This window comes from Nuphar pumila, chromosome 9 (genome assembly GCF_984573655.1).
Source record: "Nuphar pumila chromosome 9, dmNupPumi1.hap1.1, whole genome shotgun sequence".
NCBI lineage: Eukaryota > Viridiplantae > Streptophyta > Magnoliopsida > Nymphaeales > Nymphaeaceae > Nuphar > Nuphar pumila.
The window spans coordinates 15,872,545-15,886,804 of record NC_143257.1 but is presented as its reverse complement, the minus strand read 5'-3'; positions in this window follow the sequence as shown (position 1 = coordinate 15,886,804).

Sequence of the window (14,260 nt, the reverse complement as noted above, 5' to 3'; positions counted from 1 at the left end):
TAATTTCATTTTAGACTCTATAAAAGCACCAAAAATGTATTTTAGTCTTCACTTGAACTTAAATGTGGTTATTATATAATACATTCAATGACCATAGTCAGGGATGTATTATATCTTCAATCTCATTTTTAATTCATTTAAAGAATGGAATAGCTTTTCAAAATCCAATTTCAAGATTCTTTAAATTCATTCATCATTTTAGATAGAACATTATCATATTTTCAAAATTCTTTTCCAAAATCAAAGTGATCTCAAATATCTTTCTTCAATCTCTATTTTAACTCATTCTTCTATCTTATTTCAAAGATTTAAATTTCAATTTCAAAGTCCAATTTGACTTTGAAATTTCAAAATTCAATCTTATATTCAAAATTCCATTTCCAAATTCAAGTCCAATTTCAAAGTTCAAATTAAAAACTTTGAGATTTATGATCCATCTTTTGATTCAAAATTCGAAGTCCAATTTGACTTTGAAATTCATTTGTATATCCCAAAAGATTCAAATTCTAAATCAAACTTCAAAGTTCAATTTAACTTCAAAGTCATCTTTTGTTTCAAAATCAAGTTTAATTTTATCATCTTCAAAAATTCAAAATCAAAGTTTGAGATTGATTCTGAATCTTAAAACTTGATCCTTCTTAAAATTTAATTTCAATCTGGGTTTTTTTAAAACCCAGATCCATCTTTTTTGGACTTTCAGAATCCAAATCCAAAGTTAGATCAACTTGGATCCATATTTCTAAATATAATCTCCACTTTTGGATCTCAGACTTCATATCCGATTCCATTTTTACGATCCAGAATCCAATTCCACTTTGGATCTCAAACTTTAGATCCAATTCCATTTTTAGGATCCAGAATCCAATTCCACTTTGGATTTCAGACTTTATATCCAAATCCATCTTAGGGTCCAGAATCCAACTCTATCTTGGATCTCAGACTTCAGATCCAGTTTCATTTCAGGATCCAGAATTCAACTTTCCCTTTGGATCTTAGACTTCAGATCCAAATCCATTTTAGGATCCAGAACCCAGTTCCACTTTGGATCTCAGACTTCAGATCCAAAATTCATCTTAGAGTCCAAAGTCCAACTCTATTTTGAATCTCAGATTTCGGATCCAAAATCCATCTTAGGGTCCAGAGTCCAACTCTATTTTGGATTTCAGATTTCGGATCATAAATCCATTTTAAGATCTAAAATCCATTTTAGGATTCAAAATCCAGTTCCATCTTGGATTCCAGATCTTGGATCCAATTCTATTTAGGATCCAGAATCCAATTCCATTCTCGATTCAAGATTTCAAATCCAATTTCATTCTCAGATCTCATCTGAACTTCCTAAATTCATTTCTATTTTTTTAAATGCCATTTGGATTTCTCAAAATCCATCCTGATTTCAAATTTTAAATTCAAAATCCATTTCAAATTTTATCTCTTCTCCTAAATCTAAGTTTAAAGTCCATCTTCTGACTTTGAAATTTCCTTCATTTTCTCTTTTATCTTAGCTTCAAATCATTCTTTCTCAAAATCAAGATTTATTTTTCCAGCTCTGATGATTTCAAAGACTTAGAACTTTGTATATCTTTTCTGATCTATCACAAGTTCTAAGTTAGATTCAATCATTCAGAAATCATTTCTTCACTCCATTATCAAGTCCATCTCAGAAAACTTGGAGATTTCCAAATCATTTTCAAAAAGAGCATACATCTTTGCATTGCACAAGCATGATTCTTTGTGCATTTAGACTTTAGGATAAATCCTTAGATAATATTTAGGCAAAGCAAAAAGGCATAAATTCGATTCTTGGTTCAATTACCCCTGGTAAAGGCGCCAGGAACAGTCGAACCTCGTACCGACGAGCGAATCTCGTCTCTCCATTTTCCCGCAAAATATTTCAAAACGGAGGCGAGTTATTTTTTCAAATCAAGGTCAAGTGGGACCCCGCAAAAGAGTTTCTCTTCTCTCTTTCTTTTCTTTTCTCTTCTATGTTCTTTTCCATCTTTTATTTTTTCCCTTCAAAAAAGAGGAAATAGAGGCCAAAAAGGAAAAAGAGAAGGAAAAGAAAGAAACCACAAGAGAGGAAAAAATTTGCGATGATCACAGTAATACAATTCAAGAAAGTGTGAGACTTTCTTAAGAGTCCAGCCAAATCCAAATCCTTCCCTCCTTTTAACTTAGAAATAAATTTGAGTTTCAATTTTATTTCTAAAATTTGTGTTGTATTGCTTGGGGAAGAATCCGGATTTAACAATCTAGGTTTATAGCAACTCCAAAAACGTGTGGGCCCCAAAAAAGGGCTGACGTTTTCTCGGATTCACTTAATTAGAAGGTCAGCTCAGCCTAGAAAAGATTGCCTAATATTTTTAGCAAGTAGAGTGAATTGCAATTTCATTGCCTCAAGTGTCAAAGTGATTAGCTTTTCAAAAGATAACATCTTGTATTTTATTTTTAATGCAAGTTAAGAACCGTGTGGGCCCATTGAGCCTAACGAGTTTGACTTCGAAACCTTCCAAGTGGTCCCTAAGGTCAGACTTCATGGGGCCCACTCACTCCCAAAATTTGTCACTTGCTATTTATGCCCCTTTCAATTACTAACATAGTTTAGTATATGTTATTGCATATATTCTTAGTTTAGAAACATGTGACTTAGGCATGTAATTTAATGTGCATCTTTGACTTTATGATTGCATCCAGTTAGGTACATTATCATTGCATTGTGTCTTTTAATTAGTCGTAGGATGGTCCACTATGGGGCGAGGATATACAACCTTGAGTCAAACCCAATACCCACCCTTTATGTCCTAAGAGGCCAACTTAATTTTAGTTAGTCTTACATTAACCTGTATTTTAAGTCCAATTAGTTTACAATTCCAGTTAGGTTTCTTAACCTTAGTTGCAAAAGTAGCTGAATTAGAACTCACTTATTATTTAGTTTAAACTTAACTTGTGTTTTTCTTATTTTAAGGAAATCAGAATCTAGTTGTGGATTTAATTACTTTTGCCTAAGTAGATGTTGTTTGTTGTTAGTAGTTTAGCAGTGTTTTATCAGTCTGTTATTGCATGTGTTTTAAGGTCATAGTGCATAAATGGAATTCTTCATATGAATAGTTCATTGAAGTAAAAACCAGATTTTTGCACCGACTTGCACTCATTATTTTATGTGCAAATTTTCTTAGTTTTTCCAAAATTTATGTTCTATTCTATTCATTGTTGTGTTAACTAACTACAAACCAAAAATCATCTCATTTCAAGTTGATTTGGTTTGCTTTTTAAGCGTTTTCCAAAATTAGGTTTTTCGTATTTTTAAATTTCGGGACAAGCGCTTTCCAGAACTTTACGAACTTGAAACACTTATATTTGAAGCTTCCTGATGATTTTTTCAAATCAGTAAAATTTGACAGATTCTTGAATTTGTCATAAAAAGAACAAAAGAAAAATCATTAAAATCAGATTTTGGTTGCCCTTTCAAACCCACTATTTTTGAAAACCTATCATAATTCCATTTTGTACTATATCAAGGGCAAAATAGTCATTTAGCTAGTTAATTGATTTTTGGTAGCTTTTCTCATTTTCCTGCATAATTTTAGTATACTAACAGTAGTTAGCTTAGTTAGAATTAACATCAGTAATTAGTTTGAGTAGATTCTGCATTTTAGTTATTTTTTTTTATTATTCTAACTGTAATTTAGATTTAGTAACTAATTTCAAATTTAGTTTTAGTGTAAGTTAGAATTAATTATTGAATTGTTTGTTGACTTTTATTTTCTTTTGTTTAGGTTGATAAGTTAGATACAGATCAACAGGTGTATTCAAAATGCGAGTGCAAATGCATGTGGTGAAAGGATGAAAATGCCCCTAGTGATCCATAGAAGACTTAGCACCTGTTTTTAGTTAATTTTCATTTTTAATTTATAATTTAAGTAGAATTGTAATGTTAATTTAGTTGTAAATATTTTTTATATTAATAAATTGAAGTTTTAAATTTAATTTGAATGTATCTCGTTCCCTGAGGATTCGACCCGTACTTGTCACATTCGTGGAAAGTCAGTTTTTATTATTTTTGGTTGACGCTTTTCCAAATGATTTTATTGAAAATCATGTTTTAAAAATACCACTGCAAAAGTTCAACCATAATGGAATGTATATAAAGTAAATAAAGTTTTGCTTCCCTATATACATTGAGAAACTAAAACATGTGTTTGTATGTTAATAGATAAATAGCTTCTACGACGAGGAAAACCATGTCAAGTGAGGAATCCCATACGCAAGGGTTCCTGCTAGAGACACTCAATAATCTGATAACTGTCATTTGTGAAACAAGGCAAGAACCAGCCCCGCCTCGCAATGAGAACCTAGGAGGAATAACTTATGAGAAGTTCCTCAAACTTGACCCATTGGTTTTTATCAGCAGAGCCGATCCAGAGCTTGTAGAAAGCTGGATCGAGGAAACGGAGCATGCATTCTTACTATTGGGAGTACCAGATGACAAAAAGACTAACTTTGGCACATACAGGCTAAAGGACAATGCACAAAAGTGGTGGGATACCACTAAGATCATCTAGTTCTCACAACTTGAGGTCGTCCCTTGGGATTACTTTTGGAAAACTTTTATGGATAACTACTTCCCGTTGTATTTCAAAAATAAGAAAAAGATAGAGTTTCTGGAATTGAAGTAAGGTGGTATGAGTATGATCGACTATACCACCAAATTTTAAAATCTTGAACGGTACTGCTCTTGATTGTTCAAGACAAATCAGGAAAGGGCTGACAAGTACATCAACGGACTACGGGAAGGGATGCGGTCTCAAATCATAACAAGCATGCCCCAGACTTTTCAAGTTGTTGTGGCGGCAGCTTTGAAAATTCATGTTGACTGAGAGCGATCCAAGGTGATCATAGTAAGGAGGCTAATAGCGGATAGTGGGAACCACAAGAGGATGTTCCCAGGTGGACAGGGATTATGACCACCCTTTCGCAAAAGAGAGTTTCATAGGAAGAACTTCGCTCAGCAGGTCGTGAAACCACCACCAAGGCAAAATACGACTTAAAATAGCCAGCAATTCAACTCCAACTACTTAAAATGTCGTCTGAACCACCCAGGAAGATTGTGTCCTCGCGACATAGGTGGTTGCTTTTATTGTGGCAAAATTGGCCACTTTATAAAGGAGTGCAACAAGAAGGTTGTTGATGAACAAAGGAGGAATGTCGGATCAGCCGGACCCTCTCGACAAGCACCACAGTGCCCTCAGTTTCAACGACTGCCACCTAGAGTAGAACAAAGACCTGCAGCAGGTCGTGTATATGATGTAATGACTGAACAAGTCGAAAATGGTGACCTGATTGAAGGCACCGTACCTGTGAATGGACATGTTGCTTACATCTTGTTTGATTATGGTTCTACTCATACCTTTATCTCCGATGATTTTATCGAACAACTCCATGCTTCGGTGCAACCGGTTAATAAAATGATTGAGGTATATAACTCATTAGGTTCACGCGCCAAATGTATCAGCTGTGTGAAGAACCTGGATATAGAGATAGCAGGGCAACATTTGCCTACTGATGTCATCCTAATTGATATGGTGCAGTATGATGTTATTCTAGGAATATACTGGTTAGCCCAGAACTATGCTAGGATTTTGTGCCGCGAGGGCAGGGTTATTTTATCTCGACCGAGATTGCCTAAGGTGGAATATCGGTTATCCAAACCTGTTTCGCAGAAATTATTCATATTAACTCTTAAGGCAAAAAAATACCTTAGGAAGGGATGTGTGGCCTTCTTACTGAGTCTCTCAGCAGAAAGCTCAATTGTCTAGCCCCTTGAGAATTTAGAAGTAGTGCAGGAGTTTCTCGATGTATTTCCTAAGGAATTGCCAGGACTCCCACCGCTTCGTGAGGTTGAATTTGGAATTCAATCCTTACCTAGAATGGCGCCAATATTAAAGGCCCCCTATAGAATGGCACCGACACAACTCAGTGAGCTAAAATCTCAGTTGGAAGAACTGATGGAACAAGGGTTCATTCGTCTGAGTGTATCACCATGGGGAGCACCGGTGTTGTTTGTAAAGAAAAAAGATGGATCCTTACGTTTATGCATCGATTATCGGATGCTAAACCAGGCAACCATTAATAACAAATATATGTTGCCTCAGATTGAGGATTTATTCGATCAACTCAAAACAGCAAGAATATTCTCTAAGATTGACCTCAGGTCTGGGTATCATCAACTCAGAGTTAAAGAGGAAGATATACCCAAGACGGCCTTCAGAACGAGATATGGCCATTATGAGTTCGTAGTAATGTCGTTCAGACTCACTAATGCGCCTGTTGCCTTTATGGACCTGATGAATCGGGTATTCATGCCCTATTTGGACACGTTTGTCATTATCTTTATTGATGACATTCTCGTTTATTCAGAGAATGAGAAACATCACAAGGAGCACTTGAGAATTGTCTTAAAAACTCTTCAGGATAATCAACTCTATGTCAAGTTTTTAAAATGTCAATTCTGGCTAGATAAAATGATGTTCATTGGCCATGTAATCTCCAAGGAGAAAATCGCAGTGTATCCTACAAAGGTGGAAGTTGTGCTGGATTGGAAACAGTCAGAGAATATCACAGATGTCCGCAGCTTCCTGGGACTTGCCGAATACTACCGAAAGTTCATATAGGACTTCTTCCGAATTATCGTACCTATTACAAAACTATTGAAAAAGAAGTCAAGTTCGAATGGAATGACCAGTGTAAGGAGTGCTTCGAGATTCTCATACAGAAGCTTAATACGACCCTTGTTCTTACCTTACCTTCTGGTCAAGAAGGCTTTGTGACTTATACCAATGCCTCAGGAATGGGTCTGGGTTGCGTGTTGATGCAACACGGCAAAGTGATCGCATATGCATCATGATAATTAAGAATTCATGAAAAAAACTATCCAACCCATGACCTGGAGCTTGCCGCAGTGGTGTTTGTACTTAAAATTTTGTGACACTACCTGTATGGAGAAAAGTTTGAGGTCATGTCGATCAATAAGAGCTTAAAATACCTTTTCTCTCAAAAGAAATTGAATATGCGGCAACGGCTATGGCTAGAATTCCTTAAAGACTACGAATTCATGCTTTCCTATCACTGAAAAGGCAAATGTCATAGCAGATGCCCTTAATCGCAAGAGTGTTGGCACTCTAGCCAGCCTCGCAGGACAATGGAAGTTGATGGAAGATTTCGTCAACTGGAAGTCATTTTTGGTTGATTCAGGCAGAAATCGATTATCAAGTCGCAGTCTAAGATCCTTGATCGAATTGTAGCCAAGCAATTCAATGACCTTCAGTACGTAGAACAGAAAGCTAGGGCTGATAAGGATGATACCTTTTTCCACTTAAAAGAAGATGGAAGTCTATGGATAGAAGAAAAGATATGGGTTCCAAATAGGCTTGAGCTTAAAGAAAAGATACTCCAGAAAGCACACAATAGCAAGTATACTATTCACCCTGGAGGTACCAAAATGTTCAAAAAATTATAGAGAAAGTACTGGTGGAGGGGTATGAAGAGAGATGTGTCTACATTTGTCTTAAAGTATTTGACCTGCCAACAAATCAAAATCAAACATCAGTGACCTAGCGGTAGAATGCAACAGATCGAAATTCCATAATAAAAATGGGAGGGTATTACGATGGATTTCATCATAGAATTACCTCGATCCAAGAGACAACATGACTTTATATGGGTGATTGTGGACAAACTCACCAAGTCTACTCACTTCCTATCAATCAACACCAGATATTCAATCGAAAGATTGGCAGAAATCTACATTCAGAAAATCGTCAAACTTCATGGAGTGCTAATATAGATCATATCTGATCGTGACCCGAAGTTTACCTCTCACTTTTGGGAGTAGCTGCAGAGAGCCCTGGGGATGAAACTCAAATTTAGTACCTCTTTCTATCCCCAAACTGATGGGCAATCTGAGCAAATCATACAGACTCTTGAAGATATGTTAAGAGTCTATATGTTGGAATGAAAATGGGATTAAGATTCCCACTTAGCGTTGGCTGAATTTGCTTACAATAATAGCCACCATGCTAGCATTGGGATGACACTATATAAAGCTCTGTACGAAAGACCCTGTTGATCACCAATTCATTGGGGCAAAGTGGGTGAGTGAACCTTGGACTCTCTCATTGTGTTGCAACACTATATTGAGCAGGTCCATATGATCAGAAAGAAACTACTGACTGCTTAGAGTCGATAGAAGAGCTATGCAGATAGAAGACATAGGGAGCTCAATTTTTCAGTTGGAGACAAAGTTTTCACCAAGGTCTCCCCAACCAATAGTTTGTTCTGTTTCAGAAAGAAGGGGAAGCTCAGCCCCAGATTCATTGGTCCCTTCAAAATTTTAAATCAAATCAGAGAGACCGCCTACAGAGTAGCATTGTCACCGTAGTATGCACAGATACACAACGTATTTCATGTGTCAATCCTTAGAAAATACGTTCATGACCCTTCCCACGTCATCCAACATAAAGACATTGAGATTCATGAAGATATGACAGTGGAAGAAAGACCTGTAGAAATTGTGGACCGTCGAGAATAAGTGCTCAGAATGAAGGTCATTCCACTTGTTAAGGTGAAATGGCAACATCATGAGATTGATGATTACACTTGGGAGCCCGAATCCAACATGCGGGATAAGTATCCTGAACTATTCACTTAGTACTCTTAACGAAATTTCGCAGACAAAATTCTTTTAAGGAGATAATGATGTAAGACCCGCAATTTTTCAGCATCTTTCTGAATAAATTCATGAGGCATTTCTAAATAAAAATAGCCTTCGAACTCGAAATATGAAACGAATCGATTTCTACGAACCAAATATACTTAGGATATTTGTATCTTTGCGAATATATGCTCAAACCATCAAGGAGTCATAACTTTCTCTCTGAATAAAATCAAGAGATTTGTACGAACCAGCTTTCTTATTTACGTCAGTACGAAGAGAATGGCGTACTCAGAATTTTTTGAAAAAAAATTGCTGAAAATCCAAAATTTTTATGGGACCCACAAAAATATTTCTCGGAAAATATCTTGTGGGACCCACAAAATATCTCATGAAATTTTCATGTGGGCCCCACACCCAAAGGAACCTCTCGTCTTTCTTTTAAAACAAGGGATAGTTTTGGAAATAGGCTAAGCCTTATCCTTTAAAAGGATAATGCTTATCCTTTAGAAAGCCAAGGGAGCTTTTGCTTCCTTGGTCTATAAATAAGAGAGACCCCCTCTCCCTTAAAAATCGTCAACCCCTCTCTCTCCTCCTTTCTTCTCTCTCCTAAACCTCTCCTACCTAGCCCAGCCCTTCTAAGTTTGCCTAACCTGGTCTGAGCCTGACTAACTGGTCTAAACCTACTTGACTTGGCTTGAACCCTGCTGGGTCTAGTCAAAGTCAAACTCCCATTTGGTCATAAATCCTTGTTTGATTCACTTAGCCTAGACCTAGCCTGTTTAGGCTAAGTCTGAACCTACCTGACCCAATTGACTTAGACCAAACCCAGTTTGGTTCAAACCACTTAGGTTTAGCAGCTTGACCTGCTCTTCCTCTTTCTTAACTAGGTCAAACTCATCTGACCTAGTCTGACCTCTCGAAGAAAGGATCGAACCTTGTTCGAAGTAGATGAAGCATTTCAAAGCCATTTCTTCCCCGATTTGAAGTAAGTTTGCTTCGTTGATCCATCTCTCTCAAGTATTTGCTTGTTTGTATATGGCGTATATCTTCTTAAGTAGTATCTGACCCTAGTCCTTGGTTGAGTCCTCTAGGACACTTCGGTGTTCACACGCTCGCCTTGTGTCTATCGTCGGATATAAATATTTGAATGCACAGTATATGCGTTCTTTAAAATGGAATCTAGCCCTAGTCCTTGGCAGAGCCCTCTAGGATACTTCGGTATTCACGCACTCACTTTGCGATTATCGTTGGATATTGATTCCCGTGTATATTGTATTTTGTCTTGCCATCGCGTTATATAATGCTAAGGCTTCTGCTTTCTACAATTTACATTACACATTTTGTCTTGATGTCGCGTTGAACGATGTCAAGGCTCCTGCTTTCTGCAATTATATATGTAAGATATTTCGTTCAGTTTCACCCCCCAAACAATATGTATATGCACTCATTTATGTCGCTATCATATAAAGCACAGGCTTTTGCTTATATTACATATAGTGCGCATAAATGAGCATTCAAATGGAGACCAACTCTAAATCGTCGATGCAACTCTAATACCGCTTCTCGATCAACATTTTGCTTGATGAATAAAGTCTCTATTGAAAAGGCTTCGCCTTTACGCAAAACTATTTTTTTGTAAAATTCTAAGTCACTTGCGCATGGCCTGGATATGGCTCAAGGTTCTATCGAATCTTGATGGATGAAAAGTAAGCACAATGGTGCGTATCCATTTCCGAGTTAAAGCGTAGAGATTTTCTTGTCAAAGAGAGGAAGTGCTGCTGAAATTCTGAAAAGATGCTAACCGAGATTAAAAGAAATACATGCTTCCTCAATTAAAGAGAGGTAGTGCTGCAAAAATTTCTAAAGAAACTCAACAAGATTGGAAAGAGCGTAGCATATTACTCCATCATACAGAGGAGGTGTTGCCTATATTCCGTCATGTACTTTCTATAATATAGAAAGGATCAACTCACTCCTACCGTTGAAGCAAAGAAAGTGTTGTCGAAATGGTTGGAAAAAGAGTTGCTGAAACCAGTTGAATGGCACGAGGATGCCATGTTGTTGGAATGTTGCCAGAATGGCCCATTTCCATGTTTGCCTATAAGGACACTTTACTCGTAAGAGCCGCAGAGCCAGAATAGATGTCACACCTTGACTAGGCTAACTGCTTGTTGTAGTGATTCATGTCGAGCAATCAATCCATTAAGATCATGTCATATGCATGCTCATTGAGATACCGATACACAACTAGACTCGTAAGGGCCATCGTGTCAGAGTACGTTGTCCACCCGAAAGAGGTGAGATGCTCGTGATGGTCATGGATGTCGAGAGCAGAATCAAGCATGCATATGAATACGACTTAAAGTTTGAATCAACCCCATGGTCAAAGATCATGTTAAGGGGGATTATTGAATGGGTCGGGTACATATGTCCTCAGTACAAGAGACATTGGTTGCCCGAGCGGCATGACATATCGATAAGTAATCGTAAGACCAGCAGACCCCTTCAGGACTATTGCTCATTGTGGCATACGATGATGGTACAGTCGCGAGTGACGTGTATTTTATTATGAACCTGACAGAGTTCAGTGGGACCTCAAGTCACTTAGGGGTTTTGTGGTCGTAGATATTCTTAAATTATCTAAGGATTGAACCTAACTACTATAGCAGAGGATGCATTCGAACCGGTCTGTTAGGGTTATCCCGATATGAAAATTACCGCTCTAACATGGATAGGTTCAACAAGCCTCTGGGTATCCAAAATACATGGAATAATCAACCCTCAAAGTGTCGCATTGATGCCTGGACAAAGCTTCTCCCACATACCAGGGGGTGAACAGAATAATATTGAAACAACGCATTAGCTCTAGGTGCAGTGATGTATGAATGTATGAGTGAATGGGCGTTGTTGTGTCAAGTCTTGCATAACCTTAAGCAAGGTATCATGATCGGTATACTACTGGACCGATAGGACAAAGACTCGTATTGTATATGCACGACTAAGCAAAGCTCGAAGAGCTTGTGTTTAAGTTTGTGGGATATGGATGTGCCAAGTATGAAGACTTGAGCTTTCACATCCAAATTGAGGTCCTTAAGAGGCTTACGCTAAGTCTTAGAGACTTGAGCGCGATATTCAAATCATAGCCCTAAAGAGGCTCATGCTAAGTCATGAAGATTTGAGTGAAGTGTTCAACTCATAGCTCTAAGGAGGCTCTTGCAATATACGCTAAGTCGTGAAGACTTGAGTGTCGTTATTGTGAACTGTGACCTTGAGTGGTCAATGCATTTATTTGAGTTGAATGGATGTGTGGATGATTGCTTGCTTATCAAACCATCAGTGGTTCTGACCCCGTTTAATAGGGATTTCAGGTGTTGAACCTGCGTTGTGATATACGGAGAAAGGCGACATCAAGTTTTAGGATTTCTCTAGATAGGGTTGTATTGCTTTTTTTATTAAACCAAATACTGCTTTTTTTAAGCAGTGATGTTTGTAATAAACAAGTGGTTTTGATAAATGGAACACATTGATGGTCAAGAAGTGCTTGGCCACATACCTGTGACTTTTCCAGAGTTTTCTAAAACTGACGACTCATTATCATCTGATTCTGCTGCTAAAAGGTTTTCTAAGTTCTACTGCAAAAAAAATCATGAAAATTTTAACTTAGTTTTGTTTTAGAAATCTAGGGCATTACATAATTGGTATCAGAGCAAGTGTCTGAGAAACTTGGTTCAACATCTGTCATGTTTGTGGTATCGCACTGTAAGTATAAATTTTATACTTTTTCTGATTTGGGTATATCTTTGTATAGATGGCAACTCACAACTCGCGTGGCTAATGCTATCGGTGCAAGTTCATGCACAATGAGTGGATATGCCCGTTGGAAGTTCAAGATTTTCAATATTGTGGCGAATATGGGCATTCTACCAATCAATGTCAAAGAAGATATACCACCAATATGGGTTGACGAGCATCGTTTGGTCTCAAGAATGAGACCTTGCGCATCAGTAGACCACATCACTCAAGTGTTGGGAGTAGTCGTACCCCATTGACTTTAAATGAATTATCACATCTGATGGATTTTGACTTGAACTTCCTTTTAAAATTCAATCGCTTACAAAGCTATCAATAGGAATCACATATGCCTAGCTTGCATAATCTGAATGAAGGACACAACTCATGGTATTCTCCCATTATGATTTCGGATTCCTCTATTCATGATGTTATTGTATGGGAGAATGGACTGAAATCACATACGTCGAGCCTGAATGGCCAGGGTGAAGGATATAACTTCTATTATCCTATTATGATTTCAGACTCCCTGAGTCATGATGCTACGGTATGGGAGAGTGGACCAGCATCACTGATCTACCCACAGGATTCGCTCGAGAGTGTGGAAGTGCCGCCCGAGCCAACTCCAACTGTGTCTAAGCCAAGGCAATGTGGCAGACGTGGCCACCAAAGCAGGGGCAATGGTGCTGTCACTGGCGGCGGCGGGTCTGGACAAGCAATGCGAGGGAGAGGGTTACAACGCAGGGTTAGGGTTTTATGTCTAAGAACCCTAACCCGTGGCCCCTCTTAAAAAGAGATCGGGGGATGGGTACCCGGTTCAGATCCGGACCCGACACGGGTCTGAACCAAAAGACATTTTTTTCTGTAAAACCATGAGTTTTACATCCTACCCTCCTTAAAAGAATTTCATCCGTGAAATTTCATTGCAAGGTTCTCTGTAGAGATCGTAGTCTAAGGTAATGAGTATCGACAAGGATGCACACATTTGTGCATGCTCCCAAACATATAAGCTTTTAAAAGGATTAGGACAACTCATAATGAGTTCCTGAAAAAGTTTTCAGTTGAACAAAATATATGTGTGATCTCATTAATAAACTTTTATCTTCGCAAAAGTTCATACAGAATCATAAAAAGGTGATCATGCATACAATTTCACAATTAACTCATACTAATTTATGCATGATTCAGTAGGAAATCACATTAAATTCCCAATTTTATTGCTAGTTTTGAGAAATTGCATGAAAAAAAGGAAATATCAAAAACTTGTGAATTTCAAGTCATATTTTGCGCTTTAGTGTTTTAGTAGTTTAGAAAATTTCTTTCATTCGTATTCTTTTCTTTTGTTTAAATTAGATTCAAAGTAGTTTAGACTTCAATTAGTTTAAGTTTGAAAAATAAAGAATCATATTCATATTTCTTAGAGTTTTTTTTTGTTTAGTAAACAGTATAGGAATGAGTTTTAGAGAACATCTTTTTAGCACAACTCCTTTTAAGAATTACTTAGAACTTGTAGGAGTTAGTTTAAAATAAAATATTAAAATGCCCTAAGTCTTCTCCTCTTTAAATTCTCACGTAGCAAAAGAGGCAGGCGTCCTCCCCTGCATTTGACGCCTCTCTTTTCTCTCTTCTCTCCTCTCTTTCTCACTGGTTCCTCTCTTCTTTTCTCTTCTCTTCTTAATCTCGTCTTCACGTCGATGGCCCTTATTCCCCTCTAGCAATCTGGGTGGCATCGACGACAAAGGAGAGGCCAGCCTTCTC